Consider the following 16,886-nt stretch of genomic DNA (forward strand, 5'->3'; position numbering starts at 1 on the left):
TTGTTGGGGATGGATCAAAGTCTCTCCATGTCCTCCCTCGTAACTAAGGAGAAGCTCTCCAGTGGCTTTCAGTCATTACGTATATAGAAATGCAATCTTTTAGGCAATATACCCTCACTGTATTTCAACATTTAAATAGCCGGTCAAATTTCGAATCAAAATCGTAATAAAACATATCGCGTCTGCTTTTCTCCACTTTGAACGCTGTGTAGATGTGTATTTAATATAAATTCTGTATGTTCTAATAGTTTGTTTTTTCATGTTTATATTTTATGTTTCCCTTCACTTCGTTTCTTTCCATCGTTTCTCGCTTTTGAGAAAAACATTTCTCAACTTTCTTGAGAAATGTGTTTCTCAAAATTGGGATTATACGTCCCATTTCCTCAGATGTTTCTTTCTTAATTTTAAGAAAAAATGCATTTTTCTCAAATTTGAGAAAGCATTTGTACCCTCAAAAATGAGACATAATTGTTCTCATTTTAGTCATTATTTCTCGAAATGATTTGAGAAAATCGATATCTCACTTTTAAGAATGTATTACTTGATGCACAGTTAAGAAACGGACGTTCTCAAATACGAGGATTTTTTTCTTAAATTTACGAAACCGCTTTTAACAGTGCACAAATGCAGAAGATCTCAAATATATCAAGAAACAATACAACATATCACAAGTGGATGCTCAATGATAACGCAGACGGTGAAAGGCAGGATAAAGTGGAAAATATCATACATGAAGAAATACAAATGAAATATAAACCAGAAGTACCATATTATAAATACAAACCGGAATCCGTATTAGAAACAGACAAACAGAAACTTTACTGGGGCAGAACAATACTAACCAGGGATGTAATGGGGCATATACGGGAGTATACGGCGTATACCCACCTAAAACTTATATAGTCCAGCGTATACTCACCTTAAATTTACGAAAGAATGAGCGTATATTGGGGTGCGTATACGCCAAGTATTCTTGCGTATACGCTATACTTTTGAAAACTATCGAGCGTTTACCTACCAAAAATTCTAGCATAACACTACTGATACTAACCAATAAAAAAGTACATCGTAACTGGCCAAACGTTACAGTAGTAAGCAAAGAGAAGGAAAAGGTACATTTAATAAACATCGCAATACCAAAGACAACAAGACAAAAAGCTACAAAACGCGCATATAGGACAAGAAAAAGGAAACAAGTACAAGCAACTGGAATAAAATACAAAAAGTACACTGGAAGAGCAAAAATGTTAAAATAATACCAGTAGAAATGTCGGATAACGTAGTGGTTCATACGACTTTGAACATTGCACCTGAAACAATTTGAATTGAAGCGAAAACCATAAAGAAAATACAGAAAAAAAAGTAATATTAGATAAAGCATAATCATAAGAAACTTCCTTTAAACACAAGAGTAAAGGGTAAACAGAGACTAAAAGCAGTATGTTTGGATGATTGGTATATTACTATATTTTCTGTTCAGATAAGGATTAACGAAAATTATTATTATTATTATTATTATTATTATTATTATTATTATTATTATTAGTAGTAGTAGTAGTAGTAGTAGTAGTTGTTGTTGTTGTTGTTGTAGTAATAGTCGTAACTTTATCTTCCCTTAGGGTACTCCAGATAAATGAAATTAAATCTTTAAGTTTTACGTCCCACGGTTATGCCGGTTAGGCTAAATGAGACGGTGATGATGAGAGATGAGTGAAATGGTGGAATGAAGAAAGTGGGAGGAAACGGGAGAACCCCGAGAAAACCCACGAGCACGGTGTTTGCCCACCACAAAGTCCACACGGCGCGAGCTGGGATCGAACCAGGGACCCCAAGCACCGGAGATAAACGCTCTACCCCCACGATACTCCAGATAAATATAATGACAAATCAAAGAAAATAACTAATAATATAGAATATTTAATTTGTTTTTAAATAGCGTTGTTAACATACTTTAAGTGGTTCTACCTCGCACGTTTGCCCTCTGTAAGAACGAAACCATATATTTGCATATCCGTTTCATGTTTGTTATGAGATCCGCTAGTGTAGTATTTATATTACAATGCTATTCATTTTAAACCATTAAAATTGTTTTCAAATACCTTCTAGGAACTAATAAAGATTATTGATTAGCCCTTCACAATGTAATTGTTTGAGACTCAGAGTGACGATGGAAAATAATAACCGTGGTCACCTCTTCAAATCACAGAAGTTTCCTAGAACTTCTTAAAGGAACCACTTTGAAAGACATCAAAAACAATAACAAAATATCAACGCAACGTTTCAATACAAGAGTTGCAGCAAACAAAATGACAGTGGTATCAACTAGAATTATTTTCTTGTGTTAAAGCCAATATTAGTCTAGTGCTAGAGCATTTTATTCTTTGCTCCTGATAAGATTCAATAATTTTGCAGGTCAATCGATATATTTATTGATTTCAATATCCAGAATTTAGAAGGAAACTGCGGAACGAACCGATGTAGTGTTAAGAGTAAGGCGTTATATTGACACTTAGTCATGTCTGGAAGTGATAGGCATTTCCTGTTGATAGTTGCGACATATCTCTCCTGGTACTTGGCAAAATATCAGTCGTGAATCGTGAAGTGCAGCCCACACTCTTGTCAGTTACAAAGTAGCGATTCTCTGTGATTTGAGCCCTGAATCGTAAGTATATTTGTATTCAATTTGCAGTATATATATTAGTAACATTTATACATTTCGTACTGCATTCAATGAATTTTGCATAAGGTGTCCTTAATCAGAAGGTATTGATGAAGCTTTTAAATTTAACTGGTAACAACGTTTGGCCAGTTCCAGCGATATATCTTATCCACATAATTCATGAAGTAACAAAGCAGCAAATCTTAAAAATTGGTTAATTTAAACAATGATAGACCTAAGACTCAACGATATATATATATATATATATATATATATATATATATATATATATATATATATATATATATATATATATGTGTGTGTGTGTGTGTGTGTGTGTGTGTGAAATCATACCAAATGGTGCAAATTGCATGACAATGTTCCCTTGTTGTCCGAAAATGTGTAACAAATTATGTAATGACTATTTTAGAATGAGAGTTAAAAATCAAACCTATTCCTTCTCTATTTATCCCTTATAATATCAAATAACGGTCATGTTTATGTCGTACAAGTCGTCATTTTTTGATGTACCTAAGCCTGCCCGGAAAGGGAAATATGTCAGATGCATAAGGATTGGCGTTGATTTACAAATCCATCAGGTGAATTCATATTGCGTCTTTTATGAATGAAATTTAACTGTAGAATAGTATTTTAAAATATGAAAGAAGAAAAGTTTCAATAACTGGTTTCACAATAAAGTAGGTGGGTGCCCTTGCTTTTCTCTTTTTAATATTTTTTATTTTGTAGTTTTCTAGCAGAAACGCAAAATGTATTAGTACTTATATAACATAAACCCTTACTCCTGTCCCCCTTTTGTATTTAGAAGTAAGGAAAATAACAATTGTTCAATTTTATTAACTAAGGCTGAACGTGTCGAGTCAGAAAGAAGCTACCATTGCTAACACACCCAAATTTACCTTCTATACAATAGTTAGGTGTACACAAAAATGCAATTTTTAAATCAGAGGGATTCTAAGGTTACGGTTACCTTATTCACAAGAAATTAGCGAAAAAATGTATAAATTACCATTATGTTGTGCAAGTTAATGGATATACAAGATCTCGTTTATTTGGTAATAGTTTTTGTTCGTTTAAAACCAATAAACCTCACATCTAACGGTTATGCCGTGTAGGTTAAAGGGAACGAATGATTCATAAGGAAAAATATTTATGATATCATTGGTGGAATTGAAATTTGAAAGGTATCCATAAAACGCTAAGAAAACTCATTGACATCACACTTACATACCCTGGAATCCAACCGTGGACCACTAGTGGCAGAATCATCTTGCTTCCTAAAAGGTACAGAGTAAAGCACATTGTTAATATGTACTTACTATTTTAATCGGAGGTTTGGATTTAATTTGCATCGAGTTTTGGCGGGGCCGGATTAAGTGAGGGGCTTAGGGGGTCACAGTCATGGGCCTCTAGGTGGATAGGGGCATCCAATCTGATAAAAACCTCAACTGACTATCTAAAAACAATCATAAAGATACAATCAACATCATAAAATATGACCAAAATTTTAAACATATACCCGTAACTTTTCTTCTGTACTTTGACAGAAATGTATTAAGTGAAGTCAGCAGAGGTCACATATTTTTTCTAGCCCCGGGCCTCCAGATAGGTTAATCCAGTTCTGAGTTTTTAAGACGGTGCATTCAGGTATATAAACGCCAGCCAAATGTAAGGTATATCCAGGTTATTCCTAAAGTTTAATCAGATATACTGTATATTGCCAGTGGTTCTAATGTAAGTTGCTCTTGCAATATATATTTAAAAATTATTACTTCAGCAAAAGTTATGTAAAATTTAAATTTGGATGTACTTCAGCCATAACCTTACTGGAGATATGCAGCCTTGTACTAAGGTAAAAACCAAACACTTCCTGTTTTCTTTACATCTACTAGAAAAGCAGAATGACTGCTTTTCTTGTAGATTTGTTATAAGTATTACTGCACAATGCATCTTTCCATTAAACTCAAAATGAAACCAGATCATTATCATTGGACCTCCATAGGACTATACTATAAAATAAATTGTTGAAATCGTATTATATTCACAACTTGTGAGCCCATTCCAGACATAAATTTAACTCATAAAATAAGTGCATAATTCTCATCTTACTATGTATATGTATTAAATGACTAAAGTTTGATAATCTCTCTATAGACTACAGTATAATAAAATGCCTCTCCGCTGTGTTGCATGTTTCTCGTAGAACTAAAAGTGAAGCAAAGTACACATCTATAGTTTCCGTTTTTTTCTAATAGTTGTGATGTCGATCAGATATTACATTTTACCATTTCTTACCCTATCAACAAACTAAATAAACATGAAATAAAATCTTTCAGGCTTACGTCTAACCCTTACCCCCTTGAGACGGATAATTTATAAGAGTGAATAATTGTTAAAACTAGTGGCTAAAATAAACTTGGGGAGGAAACTAGAGAAACTTGAGAAAACTACAAAACTCGCATGTTCTAGCGTTGAACTAGAGACACCTCGCATACAGGGTGAACACTGTATTCTTGAACAATGATATTATGTACCTAGTACATGGGTTAAAACATTTATTGAAAAGTTCCGTAAGGGACACGGTGGTTAAGCGCTAAAGAAGACAATAGGATCTCTGGTTCGATCTCAGCTCTTACAAAGTAGGTTTTGTAGTGGACAAACTAATATCACTCTGTACGTAGACGTTCTCGAAGATCCACCCTATCCTCCCACTTTTTTGATTCTTCCATTTTTTTATTGTGATCACCACCGTCCTTTTCGCCTCGGAGCGAAAGCCTGGGAAATTAAACAAAAAATAAGTCTTGTATTATAATTAAGTAAGAGTTGAGTGAATACTTGAACTGTGGGATTGGTACATTATCATTCGTAAATTGAATCCTTAAGATAATCGGAATATTTGGTCATTAAGAATAATTTCAATATATTTAGGAGCTAACACAGGTTTCTAAATGCTAGAGAGAGACGAGTAGGTTTTGTATAAATTGTTTGTTCCTCTACGTATTTTCTGAAAACAAAACTAAAAAGTTTGTACAGTTTGCATCAAGTACCCGAGTGTTTTTTTTTTTTTTTAATTCTTACTTCAGTTGTGCAACTGGTTTCATTCGATAATGTCATATCATTAATTTTAATTTTTAAAACATAAATTATGTTTATGAAATATTAAAAACAAAAGTATTCAAAGCGCTCTCACATACTTCAGTACTTATAAATAAAATAACGTATACGTGTAGAAAGGAGTCGATATGAGCCAACAAATTTTGTGCGCAGATATATATATATATATATATATATATATATATATATATATATATATATATATATATATATATATTCCAGATGCAATCATGCACGAAACCGCTTTTCTGATTTTGTGCTCGAGGAGGGATTGTGCAGGTCAGAAGGTACCCACGTTTCAGGTTGCTTCTGAGTGTGTCTTCGATGTATGCAATCTACGGTAGATATTTTATATGCAGGCGTACATAAAGGGATGGTATAAATACCCGAGCAGTGGAATGATTTTTAGTTAATTACTTTGTGGATATTGTTCTTCCTCTGTCTTTATTCAGACTCTAAGTTTCTCATTCAACGGTGGATGCTTACAGCTCGTATCTTATAAATAGTTGGCACATCAGAGTCCTCCCCATGCTTTTCTTTACGGTCAGGTATAAACATAAACTCATTAAAAAGTAAAAAAAAATCTTCAAACAATTACTTTATCCTTTTTAGTATGATTTCCTTTATTAATTTGTGTTTTTATTTTCCTTTTTAATACTATTTAGTATTTAAGGAAAGTGTGTGTTTTAAAATGTTTTTATTTATTTTGAACAAACAAACAACAACAGTTTAATCAATATCATATTCTTCTATCTCCTGCCGTTAAATACGTTTCCCCAGGCCTTGACGCTAGAAATCTTCCTCTCTTGACTCAAATAATCCGTTAAACGAACTCTTGAATTCCATGTCACTGTTGAAGGACATACGGCGTAAAGCGTTCGAAAGTGATTGAAAATTACGAAAATCTAACGATGCCTATCAGCATAAATTGAAGGAGAGATAACATTTTACATTCAAGTTTTCGAATTAGGCTCTGGTCATATTATTCATGTGAGGCCTGGCTTTGTGGTATTGTAGAAATATGCCATTTTTTATTATTCGGTCTCTGTTTTTAATTTATTTTAGCTCTACATCGAGTGTTTGATTGTGCTCAAGTAGTTCGTAATGAATTACGCATCTCTAGTCTTGCTATACACTCAACCTGGTATTTCGAAGATTAAGGTCCGGATTTGCCGTAATATCATTCACTATCACTTGCTATATTCTAAGTAACCGATAATTGTAATTTAGTAAAGAAGAATAAACACAAATGACTTGAAAACATATTCAAATATGAATACGGAAGGTCGTTTCTGATAGTATTTCAATAGGATTTATCTCCACTCTCCCTTTGTCTTGGTTAATATGTGTATCATTTTTGCATCTCACCTCTATATGGAAAACTTTGAGCAAACAACATTTATTATTGACCGTGTAAGGACAAATTAAATTTAAAAGTATTAGTTTGCAGTAGAGTGGATTTGCACTGGAGACCTTGGGATCCCTAGACCATAGCCTATAACACACCGACTATTTTTCCTCTCCCAGTGAAGTCTCCTAACTTGATAATTGCCTTCATCAAATCAAGGCCAAAGAGAAAGAAATAACGAAGAAATGTTTGAATGAAAAAATAAAAAAGAAATAAATATAGACATATTTCACTTTCCGGATGAAGGTTAAAGTAGCTAAGTCTCGGTTAGGACAACTTTTGGAAATTAATAACCGAGCAGTAGTCAGTTAAATCATACTTTTCTCTTGTAACCTTTTTCTCTGATGCTAGTGACCGAGAAAATTGACAAAAAAAAATCAGTATCTTACTCTGTTACTTTAGCCAAGAAATTGAGGATTTAAGTTTATAGATTGTTTTAATTCTCGATCAGAAGGTATTTTAGGAGTTACATCATGCCGTTGCAGGATGTCTGACATCTAACAGTTTTCCGTATATCACATGCATGTATTTATATTACCTTCGTCAGCTATATGTTATATACGTCCATTTGTATGTGAGATCCTGACCACCTACATTGTTTCTTACGGAAAGTACGTGTAGATGGAACACTTATACAGAAAGTATCATAAAACATGCATTTTCAGTTATAAGTCTGCTGTACGTTAAGTCCAAAAACTACAGAAATTACGCATGTAACCTATCTTTTTAAGTACGCCACCTATAGTTTTTTTCTCATTGTGTTCAGAAAAACATGGAAACCCTTTCAGAGACTAAGCCCAAAAATGAAGCCTAGATTCATCTCAATTCTCGTACATATGTAGAGTAATTGCATTTTCCTTCCCTCCTTATAGAGGTATTAGCTGTAAAAAGTACTTGTGCCGACGGTAGCTAAGCTTAGTAATTCACTGAGTCTTCGAACAGAAAATTGAAGATCGAGGGTTGGAAACTTGGTCTCTGATGATTTTTATTTATTTTTTTAACCATGAAAATATGATGAAATAATTAAAATGTAATATTCCTTACACATGTAAATTGCAAATATAAGGTTTTTATGTTAACATATTTCTGAAATGCTATATTGCATTTTTTTGGTCTTTATCCTTTTGCTTTTAGTTCCAAAACAAATACTTGTAAGACTTCTCGGCTTACAATCTGTGGAATTATCATTAAGACGATTGCGAAATTATAATAAACACAAAGAATCATGTAATTAGAAATTTATACGCCAAACTAATTTTATGAGGTTCCGGTCTAGATGTTTCTTATGCTTTCATTTGATGCCGTAACTTAGAAAGAAAGTGGGATGAGAGAAGATATATAAACAATCACAAGAAACGATCGATATTAATTTGGAATCCATAATTTGTGGTGTTGCTGAGATGAGCAGTGACACTTCTGATCTAGTTCATATCCAAAATCAGCCTTACGATTTGTGGAAGGGTGAGAGGGGCTTACATACATAAAACATGAATAAAAATGAAAGCAACTCCGTTTGCAACATAATTATTTTGGAAACACTCAACCGGTTGCGACCAAATTTTCAACAACGATGATGTTCGGGCATGGTATGTTTTGTATCATTTTATTTTGATGCTGCAGCTGGAAGGGAAAGGTGAGATATATAAGAATGATCGAAAATGACCGATATGAGTATTGAATACTTACGAGGAAACGGTATCAAGTGTAAAAAAACGATTTGGCTGGGGTCCAGATATGTGTTACGGGAGACCAAAGTAGGAGACACGTATTTTGGCGTTTGGGCCCATACGCAGAAATTTCCGAAATAGGGGCCCCAAAGTATTCCTAGATGCTATAGCTAGGAAGCGAATGACGTTACTTGTACACAACCAATTTCGCTGGGTTCCGGATATGTTACGGGAGACCAAAGTAGGAGATACGTATTTTGAAGTTTGGGCCCATATGCAGAAATTTCCGAAATACGGGGCCCCAAAGTGGCCCTACATGCTATAACTAGGAAGAGAACGACGTTACATGTAAAAAAAAAAAAAATTCGCTGGGTTCCGGATATGTGTTACGGGAGACCAACGTAGAAGACACGTATTTTGGCGTTTGGGCCCATACGCAGAAATTTCCGAAATACGGGGTCCAAAGTGGTCCTACAAGCTATAACTAGGAAGCGAATGACGTTACTTGTAAGGCAAAGTCGAGGAGATGTAGTGTTTCTTCCGACCAAACCTGACAGGCCAGCAAACTTTACTTCCGCCACTGTGCCCGCTCTTTCTCTGACAACACACGCCGTACCGATTAAATATTGATGTTCACTCTCTTGCACAAAAGTGTTCCGCCCGTTTTCCACACATCTTAGCCATAGAAATACAAGCGAAAAACGCAAACGTTCTTTCGCCCTGTTGACACCCTCGTGGTCAGCAGATCCCCCCTCGACGGCTCGTGGCAGCTGAACATCTGTTCAGAATTACATGGGTACCACATACGCTAACTTCATGGCCTTATTGAAAATCTAGCAATATGGGACCCTGTATATTTGACATTCCTTTTTGTGGGACCTAACAACAAACACAAGTCTCATACTTTTTGATATATTGCAACATATTCCAATCCAAGCCAATATTTTGTACCAGTAACGTTATACGCTTTCTAGTTATGGCATGTAGGGTCACTTTGGAGCCCCGTATTTCGGAAATTTCTGCGTATGGACCCAAACGCCAAAATATTTGTCTTCCTACTTTGGTCCCCCGTAACATATATACGGAACCCAGCCAAATCGGTTGTGTACAAGTAACGTCGTTTGCTTCCTAGCTATAGCATGTAGTGTCATTTTGGGGCCCCATATTTCGGAAATTTCTGCGTATGGGCCAAACGCCAAAATACGTGTCTCCTACTTTGGTCTCCCATAACACGTATCCGGAACCCAGCGAAATTGGTTGTGTACAAGTAACGTTATTCGCTTCCTAGTTATAGCATGCAAGGTTATTTTGGGGCCCGTATTTCGGAAATTTCTGCGTATGGGCCCAAACGGCAAAATACGGGTCTCCTACTTTGGTCTTCCGTAACACATATCCGGAACCCAGCCAAATCGGTTGTGAACAAGTAACGTCATTCGCTTCCTAGTTATAGCATGCAAGGTTATTTTGGGGCCCGTATTTCGGAAATTTCTGCGTATGGGCCCAAACGCCAAAATGCGTGTCTCCTACTTTGGTCTTCCGTAACACATATCCGGAACCCAGCCAAATCGGTTGTGAACAAGTAACGTCATTCGCTTCCTAGTTATAGCATGTAGGGCCACTTTGGGGCCTCGTATTTCGGAAATTTCTGCGTATGTTTCCAAACGCCAAAATAGGTGTCTCTTACTTTGGTCTCCTGTAACACGTATCCGGAACCCAGCGAAATCTGTTGTGTACAAGTAACGTCATTCGCTTACTAGTTATAGCATGTAGGGCCACTTTGGGGCCCAGTATTTCGGAAATTTCTGCGTATGGGCCTAAACGCCAAAATACGTATCTCCTACTTTGGTCTCCCTTAACACATATCCGGACCCCAGCCAAATCGGTTGTTTACTCTTAAGACCGTTTCCTCGTTAGTTGTCTGATTTGCTGAGATAAACAGTGACAATTCAGATGCCGTTTAAATCCAAATTCAGCCAACGTTAGTACTCCTAATGGAGGACGTTGACATTTAAAAATGATTGAAAGTGGCTGACATTAGCTTCGAATTCATAGTTTTTGGGGTCCCTAAGTTGATTGGTGACAGTTTTGGTGTCCTTTGTGTCCAAAACGAAACGTATTCTCCCCGTACGAAGAACGGATATTATGCTAGAATTACATAAAGTACACTCACTGAAATGAAGGTAACTTCAGTTTCATTACTATCTCGAATATAAAAATATATACATTACTTACTCAAAACAAAGAGTTGTATTACCAGCTTTGTGAAGAATTTCCATATCCCTTTCGTAAATAATCATCTGATATGAAGTTCTAAAATATTTAGTAATGTGCTAATAAAAATGGGAAGAAATTTACACAAGTAAACATAAACAGATGTCCATTGTGGCGTAGAGTGTGAATCAATAGTATGGGACAACACTAAGAATATAAATTGATCATTCGATATTCAGTCAGTAATATACATCTGTTCTATTTTCGAAAAGAACGGCTGCCAGAAAAAAAATATCCCGTATCTATTTCATTCAGATTCTCAAATTTCACTCATACTCTCTTGCAGAGATATACAGGGGACTGAAGAACTCAATAAAATTAAGTGAGGCATAAATATTATTAAACCATTCTTATAGAATCAAAACGTTACTTGACTGGTGTGGTCATGTTTTAACAAAGGAACAATAAAAGTCACTTGCCTTAAGTTGTGAATATTGTACAATTACGAGCCAGGCAGTACCGTTTTGCAATAGCTTCATCGGGCCAGTGTGACAATAACAGGGGAACATACTCCTCACCAAACTTGTCCTTTTGCGATTGTAAACGCAATTATCATCATTAATAAAATAAAATATACATATAGTAAGGTTAGAGACGTAGATATGGAGAGAGATAGAAAAATCGGTTGGAAAGGGAAAATAAAAAATAGGGAAATTTCGAGATGAATAAATGAAGAAGGAAGAATATTGAAGTTGATAGCAAAAAGGAAATGATATTGCTTACGACACTGTCCAAGGATGAATTGCCTTATAAGTGATAATTTGGAATGATTAGTCTCTGGAAGGAAAAAGATGAGAAGAAGAAGATGGCAACTCCTAGACGATATTCTATTTATGCATTTTATTGATATTTGTAAAGGAAATATACATACGAATATAGTAAAGAAGTATCCCCATTTATAAATTTTGGTTGAATGGATATAAGAAACTAACTGGAAATGGTCAACTTTATTATTATTATTATTATTATTATTATTATTATTATTATTATTATTATCACTAAAAGAAGAAGAAGTGTTCCACTATTAACAATTGCACAATTGCTAGGAAACAATAATGTTTACTTTTGACCAGTCATACTTTTGACCGTTACTAAGGAAGTGCCTTAAGTATTCATCAATTGTTTGTTAAACACGTTACATTCTCAGACAGTGCAAATCAAGATTAATACATCTGAGTCATTTGTTGGTATTTCTGTTTCTATAGCGCGTGGAATCAAGAACGTCGTCTCAACCCTATGGCTAACAGAAATTTAATATTTTCATGTCATTATACAGGGTGTCCGAGAAGTCCTTCCCTGATCACAGAAATTGATAACTCAGGCTGGAAATAAGATATAAATATGAAACTGGTGTTGAATTGTTTACAAACTATAAAAGTTTTTGTCTGTGTTAGGTTTGTTCTGTTTTACCAAGTCTCAATTTTTTGTTTTAGGTTTGTAGTACGTAAGTAAGAAGCCCAAGAAGCCATGCCAACCAACCAGGAGAAGGCACAGTGTGTCCTGTGGTACCATGAGACACGATCACCAACCACGGTGCAGAGACAGTTCCAGACAACATTTGGGAGGACTCCACCTGATGTCAAGAGCATTAAAGCCTGGTATGAGAAGTTCAAGAACACAGGGTCGGTTGCTGACCTTCCGAGGTCTGGTCGACCAAGAACCTCAGCATACACGGTGGAGGCTGTGCGGCAGTCTTTTCTGAGAAGTCCTAAGAAATCGGTGCGCAGGGCCTCACGTGAATTACAGATGCCAAAAAGCTCTATCCATGACATTTTACACAAACGTTTATTGTTTCGTGCTTACAAAGTGCAACTCGTTCAGGCCTTGTTGCCCGACGACGGTACACGTCGATATGACTTTGCGGTCGAAATGCTATCACGTATTGAGGAAGATAATGGTTATCTCAGACGAATTGCCTTTTCCGACGAAGTGACATTCTTTGTCAGTGGAGTAGTGAATCGTCATAATGTACGCATTTGGGGTTCAGAACCCCCCAGGGAGGTCAGGGAGTTCACCAGAGGCAGTCCAAAGGTGAATGTTTGGTGCATGTTATTGCACGATCGAATTATCGGGCCATTCTTCTTCGCTGAGGAAACCATCACATCTGCAGTGTACCTGGATATTTTGCAGCTGTATGCCGTTCCTCAGCTGCTTCAGTATCGCCCCGATGTCGTTTTTCAGCAAGACGGTGCACCACCTCATTGGGGTTTGGACGTCCGTGCCTATCTCGATAGGACATTTCCTGGGCGATGGATTGGTCGTGATGGACCAACAGCTTGGCCTCCACGCTCTCCTGACATAACCCCATTAGACTTATTTTTATGGGGTTATGTCAAGGATGAGGTCTACTGAACACGTGTACCAGATCTTGCAACCCTGCAGCAACGAATAACCACAGTCGTTGCATCGATCCCTCCAGTGATGTTGGCTAATGTGTGGATGGAAATTGAATATCGCCTAGATGTGCTACGTGCTACCAAGGGTGCTCATGTGGAAGTGTACTGATGTGACCAAAACTTTTATAGTTTGTAAACAATTCAACACCAGTTTCATATTTCTATCTTATTTCTAGCCTGAGTTATCAATTTCTGTAATCAGGGAAGGACTTCTCGGACACCCTGTACATCGAAAGTATCAATATTGCAAATGATAACATTTTATTTACTTAACTAAGCGGGGAATCGACCTGAGGACTCTCTTCTCTCCTATTCGTTTTGAAACTTTTTCATTTCTTACGATCTCTGTCTATTTAATCTTCACCATCTTCCTCCAACATCACATCTCGAAGCTCTCTAAATAATTCTTCTCTAACTTCTGCAATGTCCAAGTGTCAACCATAAAGTCCTATTCTCTACACGTAACTCTCGAGCAATTTCCTCTTAAGTCCAATATTAATGCTGCTAGTTAAGAGTGACCTTTTCTCGTTGCATACTTCTTTGATTATGGCAATTCTTGTCCTGGTCTCTTTGATGTAGTACGCGTCGTTCGTCAGAATACTTCCCAGATATTTGAAATGATGATCTCTTAAGTTCTCTTTGTTGTAGTGTGACCCGTAATGGCGCATTTCCACGGGACATTCTCTTTACTTTCGATCTTTCGATGCTGATTCCCATTCCATATAATTTTCCGTTGTCAACTATATTGTCAACCATCTCCTGTAGTGTTTCTTCGGTTCCAGATATAATTACCATATCATTTGCATACCTGATGTTCTTAATAATCTGACCTCCAATCTGGAAATCTCCAATTCCCATTAATGCTTCATTCATTTAACATTCAGTGTAAATATTGAATAATTGGGGCGAAATATTATATACTTGTCTTAACAGCTCTTCCTATATCCACACTATCGATTTCTCCTTTATTCAAGCGCAGCTTGACTCGTTGACCTATATAAAAGTCGCAAATGAGTCATCGGTCTCTCAAGTTGACCTCATTTTCTTTACGTATTTGCAGACGTTTGTTAGCAGAAGTTGAAGAAGTCCAATTAAGCTTTTCGAAGGCTTTTTTTTTTTTTTTTTGCTATTCTATGCAGCACAAACACAACTCTTCCTCTACACCGAGAATTCGTTTTGAGATAATTCTCATCAAACCAATGGCATCTCACATGCCTTTCCCTTTCCGGAATCTAAATTGATCTTCCTCCAACATCTTTTCTATCTTGCTTTTCAACCGTCCGTTCAGTATGCGCGCAATTATTTTTCCAGTGTGTGAAATAAGGCTAATGGTTCTGTGCTCGATGCTCCAACTTTTTGCTTACTTTTTCTTGGGCAATGCAATCATCGTAATATCAAGAAAATTTTTTGGCCATTCTCCACTCAGGTAGATCTTGTTAATAAGTGAAGTCAGTACTTGCATTCCTTTGTCTCCTAATCCCTTGAGTAAATCTGCTCGTATGTCGTCGTCTCCAGCATCTTTCCCCCTTCGCATGTATTTAGTGGCTTGTAGTACTTCACTTTTCAACATACTGAGTCCTTTTTCTTCATCACCAACCCCTTCGTCTACTTCGCAATGTTTTTGGGCGGTTGGGTCATAGAAATCTTTTATGTATTCCTCTCACACTCTAAGGATTTCTTGATGGTCAGTGGCTACATAATCTTATTGATCTTCAATTCCAAACGTGTGTATATATTTGCTAGCTTTCCCTCCTAATTATTGTGCCTTCTGATGCATGAGATCATTACTACCGCACAATTGAAATTCCATTATTTCTTCACATATCTGTTCGATGTACTTTTCTTTGACTTTGTCTGTCCCTCTTCTCAATTCATTATTCAGCCTTATACATTATTTGATGTCTGTGGCCTTTGCTCTTCTGCATTCCTCCATCTTCTTAGGAATCGCTTCAGTTATCCATGGTTTTCTTGGTAATCTTTACATCTTGTCAGTGCTATTGTAGGGTGTGTGAAGTAGAATTTAACTTTTCGCCAACTATTTTCTAAATTATCTTCCATATCGCCAATTACGTAAGATTTTTCTTCAATCTCTTCTTTCACATCACTGTCCATTAGGGTGGAACGAAAAAAACAAGTTTTGATTTTTAATTTGTAATAGCACGGAAAAGTTGCCTTTTGGTGTAGATAAGATAAAAATGAAATATGAAAAATATTGGAGCACGTCTTGAGGTGCCGCAAGGACGATAAAGTTTCATAAAATTGCAATTTTTGCAACATTTTAATTTTTTAAATAAAAGAAGTTGTCATATTTTTTTATTTCAAATACTGTCAAATAAGCAACTTTATGTCAAAAAGACACACACATATATATTTTATCTTTTTGGATTAAGTCTTGAGGTGCCGCAAGACCAATAAAATTTTGTAAAAACAAACTTTAGGAGCTAAATTTAGTGACATTTTCCCAATAGGAGTTGGCAACAGTGTTTCCGTATGGTGAAAAACTCAGATTAGGCGTCAGTAGCTTTGCCGAGTTCAGTTAAATTGGCGTCTATTGTGTAACAGAACAACCTAATATTTGTTAGTTTATGTGCTACTTTATTGTTGTGAGTTAAAATGGCTTAGTCTAAACAAGTGAATACAAGACCAATGTCGGAATGTCCTATTTTTTTGAAGATTTAGTGATTTGTGTGAAGTTGTACTGCCTACTTACGAAGATGTAATGAAGTGCTACTGTTTTATTAGACATAACTTCAAAGTTGCGTCAGAGAAGTATCCTACTGTAAATGAAATATGTGAGACTTTAGTTCCTAAAATACAACAAATATGGTCAAGAGCTTCTATTCCCACTGTTTCTAACCTTAGAATTTCACAATTGATAAAAGTTAGTCATGCTAAATATAGGAATTTATTAAGGTCTAAAAGTAGAAAAGTTCAGATAAGTTTGACTCGAACCTCGCAAAATTTAGAGAAGCTAAACGTTTATTTGATATTGCTGCCTGCAAGTGTCAATACTTTGATACTTGTAGTTGTATAGAAGAAATAAAAGCCGCGTTTTAGAACAAGACTTTCAAAAAGATCAACGCTCTACCAGGAAAATGGTTATGAGTAATGTTGATAGAGCCATCACAAGCGCTTTGAAGAAGAAAGAAGCAAGAAAAAGTAAAGAAATACAGAAAACAGTTAAGTTGAATTAAGAACGTAGACAAAGTAGTAGTGTAACAGAAACGGTTACTGACAACATTGAAAGCACTGAAGACCAAATAGACCTGACTTTTGAAGAGCAGCTACCGCCCTTTTAAACCCAAAAAATATAAAAAGATAAGCACTCAAATTCGTATGAAATTGCCACCTGT

At 36.0% G+C, this 16,886-nt stretch overlaps 1 long non-coding RNA gene across 1 annotated transcript in view; it reads left to right on the plus strand.

Annotated features, from left to right (window-relative positions):
* The first annotated feature begins 2,588 nt into the window (after positions 1-2,588).
* The window catches only part of LOC145674281 (uncharacterized), an 85,652-nt gene continuing 71,354 nt past the window's right edge, over positions 2,589-16,886 (plus strand). Inside the window, exon 1 of the long non-coding RNA XR_014128882.1 lies at positions 2,589-2,662. This is a non-coding gene — a long non-coding RNA (uncharacterized LOC145674281). The remainder of the gene's footprint in view (positions 2,663-16,886) is intronic.

Source organism: Thermobia domestica, chromosome 17 (genome assembly GCF_964235325.1).
Source record: "Thermobia domestica chromosome 17, izTheDome1.hap1.1, whole genome shotgun sequence".
Lineage (NCBI taxonomy): Eukaryota > Metazoa > Arthropoda > Insecta > Zygentoma > Lepismatidae > Thermobia > Thermobia domestica.